Source organism: Corvus cornix, chromosome 1, assembly GCF_000738735.6.
Source record: "Corvus cornix cornix isolate S_Up_H32 chromosome 1, ASM73873v5, whole genome shotgun sequence".
Lineage (NCBI taxonomy): Eukaryota > Metazoa > Chordata > Aves > Passeriformes > Corvidae > Corvus > Corvus cornix.
Window position 1 is genome coordinate 25945928 of NC_046332.1, and position 8499 is coordinate 25954426.

Here is an 8499-nt window from a genome sequence, read left to right on the forward strand (position 1 = left end):
GTAGAGATCACAGAGCTTTAACTCCAGGATATTTAAAGCCACTGCAATTTCTCTATGTAGACAAACCACATAATTTCCAACACTTGGAGATTCCTCTATCAGAGTTCTTGCTATTTGGCTTGTCAGAGTTTTGGAGAGCTTCCCAAAACTCGCTGACATGAAATATTGTCACAACATGCAGGATCCTTTCCTACAGTCCCACTTCAGAAAAGCAGGCAGAAGTTACACCCAGGAGCCACTGGCCTTCAAAGCCTACAGCCCTTTTGCTTCTCTTCCACATAGCTGACCTTGAGCTGTACTTGCTCCAGCTATTCTCACCCTCTCTTCTTTCGCTGAAGAGTTTGTTCTGGCCTGTCTGATGTTCCTGAGTCACTATCCATGTCTTAAGATACATCTCTGAGTGTCTCATGTGCAAGTAAAATGACAGAAATAAAAAGCTCCACTCTTAATAACTCTTCTTAGCAAAAAAGATCCAAACTCTGCCCTTCCATGACCCTCTTACAGGCTTGTGTCTTCTCTGTCATGAGCAGCTGGAATTCATTGCATCAGGTTTCAAAGATCTGACTGCTTGTGGAGGATGCTAAAATATCCTCTCATCAGGGAAATACACTACTCTGCAGTGCTATCCATTATTTTGGAACAGATGGTGAGTCTAGTTCCAATAGCTCAAAATTGCTCCCACAAGCTCTGATCCTTTAGCCCTGGCCCTACAAATGTCACTTCTACTCCCTCCATCTACTGAGGAATCCTTTCCACAGCCTCAAGGAGGAGCTTGGCTGGGACAAAAGCTGAAGGCAGGTGGGTAGTCAATGACTTGGGATGAGCCCAGAAGCATCTGCTCCTGCCAGCTCTTTGAAGCCATGGGGATGATGTGTGACCCACAGCCACCTCATCCCACAGCAGCCAGAGGAGCAACAGTTTGTGCCACATTCCTTCACTTTTCAGCTGGGACTTACCTTATGAATCTTCCCTATTTTATTGCCACAAGGTGACAGCAAGGACAAGGATAGTGTCAGCTGAACAGCTCCAAAGACAGGAAAACACCTCTGTGCATCGCCTCAGGTGATTACAGAAAAGATCTATAGATAAAAAAACCCAAACTTTTCTTGATTCCTGGTATAAAACTAACATTCCTATTGTTTCTCTTCTTTTCTTTTTTTTTTTTTCTGTGTAAAACTAATCACTCTTATCAGTGTCTCCTTGAAATGCTCAACCTCTTCATCTGGTTTTGTCAGACCCGGACCTGAAAAAATCCAAACAAGCCTAACATGATGTAGAATGTGTTGTAGAGCTCATCCTATTCAAAAGTTTTGGGCTAAAGAAAGAGGAATCCCATAAGAGCAGAAAGTAAGAGTATGATGTGCCCCAATAGAAGCCTGAGCACAGAGGTGCACTGGGACCTCAAGGCCTTCAGAGTCAGAAAATCACAGGTTCTGCCCTCTATAATGAAACAACACCTGTTGAAAATAGAGCCTTGAGAATTTGATACAAGAGTTTATTGAGTGCCACGACAGCCTCCAGAAATGCTCCACAAAGATGTCTCACAGGGCACTGTATCAGGCTCTGAGGACAGCACTGACTGACCCTGCACCGGGCACTTTAACTTCAGCCAACAAGCCACATTTGGGAAAAGCATCATCTTTGGGGATATAATAAAGGCACTGCTTTCAAAACAAGAAACCTAACAGCTGTAGAACTAATTGCAGGCATAGCAAAAATTGCTTAGGAGTCTAATTTTACATGTAAATGGCAATTAAGCTCTTAGATGATTTGGGTTAGAAAATCTCACGGTGGACCATCTGGAACGTGCAGGAGCAGTAGTCCTGGTCACACACCACAGGCTTTTTTGTTCTCCTGTAGGAGCTCAACTGTCTGGGAGCAGGGTGTCTCTTGCTACTCTGTAAGGAGCAGCTGCCCATGACGTCACATTTCAGTGATGACCTCATGCTGGCTCTGTACCAGTAATTTCTAGGAGACTATTCCCATTTTACCACATTGTAGAGAGGAGAATCTGGCTCACTGAGATGCATGTGTGAGAACTTGCAGCTAGGAGAAGATGCCACCATGCCCTGCCCCTGCATCTCCTACGCCTGAGAGACGAGCACTGAAGAGAAATACCTGCCAAAGAGCCTCCACCTCACATCACGCACCATAATAAAAAATACTGGTATTTTATTTATGTTGCCAAATTAACAGAAACGATCATCGAAAATCTATCTTGGCAGTGTCTAATAACGAGCTTTTTTAGAGGCCTATATTTTTTGCCATAGCTGCAACTCTTCAAAAATGTAATGCTTTGTTTTGACTTGACTGAGGGCTGGGGTGGATAGGTGGGTGGTCTGGAATCCATATGGGCCACTTTAAGTACCTTAGTCACACCAGAAGCTTCAAGTTACCACAGCATCTGCTCTGTTTTTCCTGTTAACAATGATAGAACCTTAAACTGAAAATAAAAAATAAAAATTTCCAGTTTAATTCATTACAAACCAGTTTTACACAGCATTTTGCTTTCTAGAGATACTCAGCTTATGAGGTGTTTGCTGCCTGGTAACTGGTTTCTCTGACTGAGATTTTAGAAATAAATAGCTCAGCATGTTTCTTTTAGTTATTCTCTCACTGACTTGAAATAATACTTTGCTTATTTATTCCACTTTCCTGTGGTCCTGCTTGTTCATTCTTTTTGAGTTCCATTTATCAGTATTTGGACAGGACGCCTCAAAGGGAACCCTGCTCAGGTGTTGATCCAATGCTCTCACATGGTATCTTGCAGCTTTACATGCCTGAAGCTGCCTTCTGATGCTCTGTAAAAGCGACGACAGAGCAGCTCTTTAAAAACGCCTTTTACAGAGTGTCACTATTGAAAATGGTGTACCTAAATAAAAATCCCTAGTACTTCCTCCCACCACGAATGTCCTAGCAGCATCTGCTTGACAGTTTTCTATTTCCTGAAGCAATTTGGTCTGTCATGGTGTCACACAGTACCCAACAGCTGCTGTCAACCAAGAAGTAGCTTCAGATCCACAGTGGGTGAAGTTTCTTCTGGGCAGCCCTGGAATCTCCACATTCTTGCAGCCCTGGAGGGGGTTTCCTGTCCTACAGGATGCATCACTTCCTTTTGATTACTGCTGTCAAGCTTTTGCCAGGCAGGTAGCATTTTAAGACTCCAGAATTGCACAAACACCATTTGGGAATGTTTGAGAACAAAAAAATGATTTACTTGGGTACAGTACAGCCACATTATTCATGCAAATCCACTGCCAAGGGAGTCTTGTCATAATATACCATCTATTTAGGAAAAAAGGAAAAAAAGTCCGCCCTTCTCGTAAGTGGTGGGACATCATAAATCCTGGGTTCCAAGAGCTTTGGCCCTCCACCATCTGCTGATTTCATCACGCCTTCTCTCTCTCTACTGAGACTTCTGTATTCCTGCCAAGCGTTGTTTCTGTGTCCTCTCCAGGCTTGGATAACTGCACTCCTCCCTCTTTTTCAGGCCACCCCTATGCTCTCTGTGGTGCCAACTCTCAAGTGCACCAAGGTGGGCCAGAAAAACACCAGAAATGCCAGAAAATGGGCCCAGATAGGCACCAACGTGGAAAGAGTGTGGATGGCTGTGGGACTTGAGTCAAGCACACACCAAAATGACCATCTATATCTGTACTCATATCCCCTTTAGGTCACAAATCAGCTTTGTCTCACTGGTAGAGCCTTTTTAATACCATTTTGTTTTCTGCTGGTGTTTCTAAGGCTGCAGACAATAAAAAATGCAAGAGATGCTGTTATTACTGTGCTGTAGCCTGGGAGGTGTGGAACGAAGCCACCAGTGTGACCACTTGCTCCTGATTACAGCTTGTGTGGATGCTGTCATGATGGAGACTGACTGTGGTGCCAGATAGCCTGGGTAATAGTGTCCAATGGGCTTTTAAGATAAATGCTTTTAATTTCAATCATTTTTCATTTCTTTCTTGATTATGAGTCTAGCCTTCTAGCTGAGCAACTACATCTATTGTTGTTGCTCAGTGGATTTGATTTCTAGTTTTGCAGACTGCACAGGAGCTAGGATCTGGGTTCCTGGTAGATGTGGAGTATTTGACATGGTGCCTGACCATCTACAGTGACTTCTGCACAAGCAGTGAAGCAAGAGAGCCCCTGCCTCAACTATACTGTGGAACAGGAGGGAGTCACAGAGGACTTACTATTTTTGCACCCCTGCTATTCTGGACAGTCCCTCCTATTGATTATATTACCACACACTTCATGTTGCAAGGAAGGAGAAAGCAACGAGTTTCATCAACCTCATGTTGAGAGCTGTTTTTTTCTATCCGGAACCAGATGAAAGTGGAAGGGGAACATTTGAGAACCAAGCCACATGCATGGTGGTTGTTCTGCAATTGTATTTCCACAAGGTGTGGTGTGGCCTGTAACAGCCAGTGGGATGCTTTCATAGTGAAAGCTATAAAGTGTTATTAATGAATTATGTTATGGTAAAAGCAAAAGTATAGGTTGCTGATTTAGTCAGGAAATATTTTAGGGTCTGATTGGTTTTGCTACTACAGTCAAAGATTAATTGGGGTTGGACATTGTTGCTTGTCTGGAAAGTCGAGTAAAACACCTGGATGTGTGGAGCCATGTCATTGTGCATTACCAGGGCACTCTGCAGGAGTCAGAGCCAAAAGCAACTCCTGAGCCTGGGTAGCACAATTTCTGACATGTTGTCATAGCACACCACAACATTTTAAGGCTTTTTAAAAGTGGGAGGTGTGCTGACGGAAGTGCCAGAGCACATGTGCAATCCCAGTGTGATCCATTCAGACAATGGAATAGTTTTTTCTATGGAGATTCCCTAATGCTAAAAAGCTCTCCGCTTCACTTCCATTAGTGAGCTGTGAGGTTTTTTGCTTGTCTTGGCCACTCTATTTCAAAGTGAACAGCTTTTGGGAAGAAAATACACAGAAAGAAAGTAACCTGACAGTTTGTATCACACATTTGCCTAAGCTATCTTAAAATGCTGCAGAAAATTTATTACACAAATACACTGGCTACCATCACATTTTCCTTTTTCAGAATCTCTGAAAAACACAATCTGTTTAAAAATCACAAATTAGGCAACTAGTAATGATGGCATTCATGTAAAACCATTTTTTCAAAATTATTTAAATTTTTTTCTGGCTTTTAAACTTATAACTTCCATGTTTTAAAGCTCTTCTCAGCAACCATCAGGGAAAGTTACACTAAGTAAAAAGAAAGCTGAACTTTCGTTAAGCCCATAACTCTAACATAGAACCTCTGACTACTGAGAAACTTATATATATAAAATAAGGAAATCTGATGGTAATTGCTGTAGCTCTTGAGGAACCTCACACACACACACACACACACACACAAAATATTCTGAGTAGGAAGAATCAGTGAGTGGCTGGCTTGGGTGAAAGACTGAAGCAAAGACTCAAGCTTCATACTAGATCTAAGCGAGTTTCAAAATGGCCTATAAAAAAACAACAGGAAGAGCCTGCGAAACTATTTCCTGATGAAAGACCTTGTCCTTCAGGGCTTAGGATATCTCTGTAAAGCTGTCTCATTGCCTAAATCTGCCTTTGCTGTCAGCAAGATATACCTGAAATTACATGGCTTTGTAGGGATTATTCAAATCAGAGAAAGGAGTTTAAGGAATTCAAAACATTGAGAAAATGTTACCCTTTAGAAGCATGTTTGGGAAAACAGTTTGGTTTTATTTTGCTCTGGTATTCAGGGATGCCAAAGAAGAGAGCTGAACCTTAGTAATATTCTTTTCCCAATCCAGATCAAAAGGTAAGAGGAATATATAAGATATTCCTCTCCAAGGCCTACCAGGTGGGCCACAGATACATCTTTCAAGGTACGCTTCTAGGTACACCTGGCTCAACAATTGCATCTCCACTGGCCACTAAAAATCTGTCTTTTCACCTCCTCTGAATTTTTTTGTCTTTTCCTTTTCCTAACTAACTTCATTCCTTCACCCCATTCTCTCAAACCTTCTCATCCCTACTCCTTTTTTCCATTCATTTTTTTTACAAGATCTCTGCTGTCCTCCCTCCAGTTTGGCCCTCACAATTCACCTTGTCCCATTGCACAGGCCTTGTTCTGCTCAGGGTATAGAAGAATTGACCCAGGTTTAGATTCTGAAGCAGGATCTTACAGGGTCACACCCTTAAACTACTTTTTTCTTGTACCCATTTATACAGGGCTTTACCCTCCTGTTGCTATCTGGGTGACATCAAGTCCTTCTCAATAGATGATTTAGTTTGGGATCATATGGCCCAAGGAGACCCTACCAACAGGTGAGTCCTACTGAGGAAACATCTCTTTTTCATGGACACATATTCTCCCTTCACCTCCCACCTGATTTCTGTGTGCTGTCTGTCTTGCAGAAGTGACTTCCTTTCTTTAGACACCCCCCTATATAATTATAGGAATTTTATATATCATTTCCAAAACAGACATTGCTTTGCTCCATCATCTCCTTTCCAAATGTTGTCAGGCATTTGGCACTTCTATGGCCTTCCAAATGATGGCACATAAGCCCTCTGTCATGAGGGTTATATAGCTTGATTTAGCTTTTCTCCTCAGGTCTGTGTCAGCAGAACTGAGAGCACATCTCGACATTCTGGATGAGGTACACAAAGCAGGTTAACTCTCTGCCTTCACTTACAATGCAGCATCTGACAGTGAATGTTTAGCACCTGGTGTTCATCCACTTGAGGCTGTGGTAGTTATTTGCAGCTCAGACCAGGGGGTTCACACTCAAGAGACTGTGCCAGCCTTTGATGAGTCTTTGACCAACAGAACCAACAGAAGAGGACCAGCAAGAAGCTGTCAGGATTAGTGCATTGCCCACGCATGCTCCACTTCAAAGGCTCCACTCCTGTTTCTGCTTAGGGATATCATAACAACTCCTAAAGGCTCGCCCAGAGTTAAGGGCCAGCTGTGCTTCATGGCACACAAACGTACTGCTGAGGGAAGTCTGTGGCACAAAAAAGTTGAACACTGACACAGATATACAAAGGAACGAGAAGCCATTATCTTCCCCAGATCAAAACCAGGAATTGAGACAGTAACTGTGACTTGTCAAGCTCACGCAAGAATTGAGCAATAGAGATTAGAACAGAAATTTTTATTTCTCTGAGTCACAGCTCAGTGTCTCAGTCACAAGACCATCCTTCACCTCTCACTCTTACCCCAAGGGAAGAGCATGTCATTCCTATTTGCTTGCCTAGCAGCAGTCCTAGCTACAGGCAATAGGGTCCTTCTAAGCAAGCAGGGTACCAGCAAGGGGGGAGACTGAAGCAATAGAGACACATGAGCGCTTGCCTCACTGCTGGAGGCATGTAACACAGATGGTGTGCATTAGAAAGGCTGCCTGATTCCTATAGCACCCTCAGATTTCAGGCCCCATGAAGCTGATGGAGACAAGGAGAACTTGCAGCTCAATCCCCCTCAGATTAGGTTTCTGAACATTTCCTTTGTGGCATGTGGAGAGAATCTGAAGGAGAGCTCAACAGCAAAGATATTTTCCTGGCAAGGGAAGAGCTTTGCAGCTCTCAAGTGGTCCCAGAATAAACTTCATGACTTGGGAATGAACACTATGTGCTGACAACATCATCAGTTCACGGCTTTAAAGGCAACCTTCGGGACAGTTTTTCTTGGTGCCCACTGCAGGGTTGTGATCCAGACAGATTTTCTGGAAGGAAGGCAAAGGGTTAAGTGGAACAGCTCCATGGGATGCTTCTGTGGGCATGCATGCTCATCTCCATAGACATCAAGGGATGGGGGCACTCACCCATGAGAAGCAGATGTGAGCTGGAGCTTTCTGGTGGGCCCAGTCCTGCTGGTTCTCCTCACAAACCTGAAATCTCACTGCAGGGGGAATGGAGGGGAAAGGGAGTTATTGGGACACAATCTGAGAGAGGAATTGCAACAAACACAGAGACATGGTTTAGGCTGACATAGCATAGCCAGACAGATTAGGAAAGGCCCTACAAATACTGAAAACAATTACATAATGCAAAAGCAGTAACTCATAATAAGTGATTTCTTGCAGAAGATGGACAGGGATCTAAATGGGAAGAGGGTGCTGGTCAGACAGATGGTTTGGGATGCCGGCTGGCTAAGAAACAGTTAGGAGGATTGAAAAAGGTTATCTAATGAAAGTAGATGCAGGGGAAAAATTCTGGCTCTGTTGAAATCCAAGACAGAAAAAGACTTCAGGGGAGTCCGGATTTGGCTGGGGAGATTTGCTGTGCTTGCAAGCCTGATGGCATTGTTTTTGCTCATAGTCACGGCACGGTGCATGTGTGGTACTGCCATGTACTTGAATGCCATCTAGGCCAGTTTATGAGGAAAACTGCTGGTCAGAAAGTACAAACTTCTAGTTATATCATACAACCTATCTTCAAAACCTTTGAAACCTTGGGGGAGTTCTTGGCTTTGGGCAGCAAAGCTGAACATGCAAACTTTCCCTATCCC

The 8499-nt window shown here is 43.4% G+C and overlaps 1 long non-coding RNA gene across 1 annotated transcript in view; it reads right to left on the minus strand.

The window, feature by feature from the left end:
- Positions 1-7891, minus strand: part of LOC120410267 — an 81311-nt gene extending 73420 nt beyond the window's left edge. Inside the window, exon 1 of the long non-coding RNA XR_005602303.1 lies at positions 7814-7891. This is a non-coding gene — a long non-coding RNA (uncharacterized LOC120410267). The remainder of the gene's footprint in view (positions 1-7813) is intronic.
- Between the last annotated feature and the right edge of the window lie 608 nt (positions 7892-8499).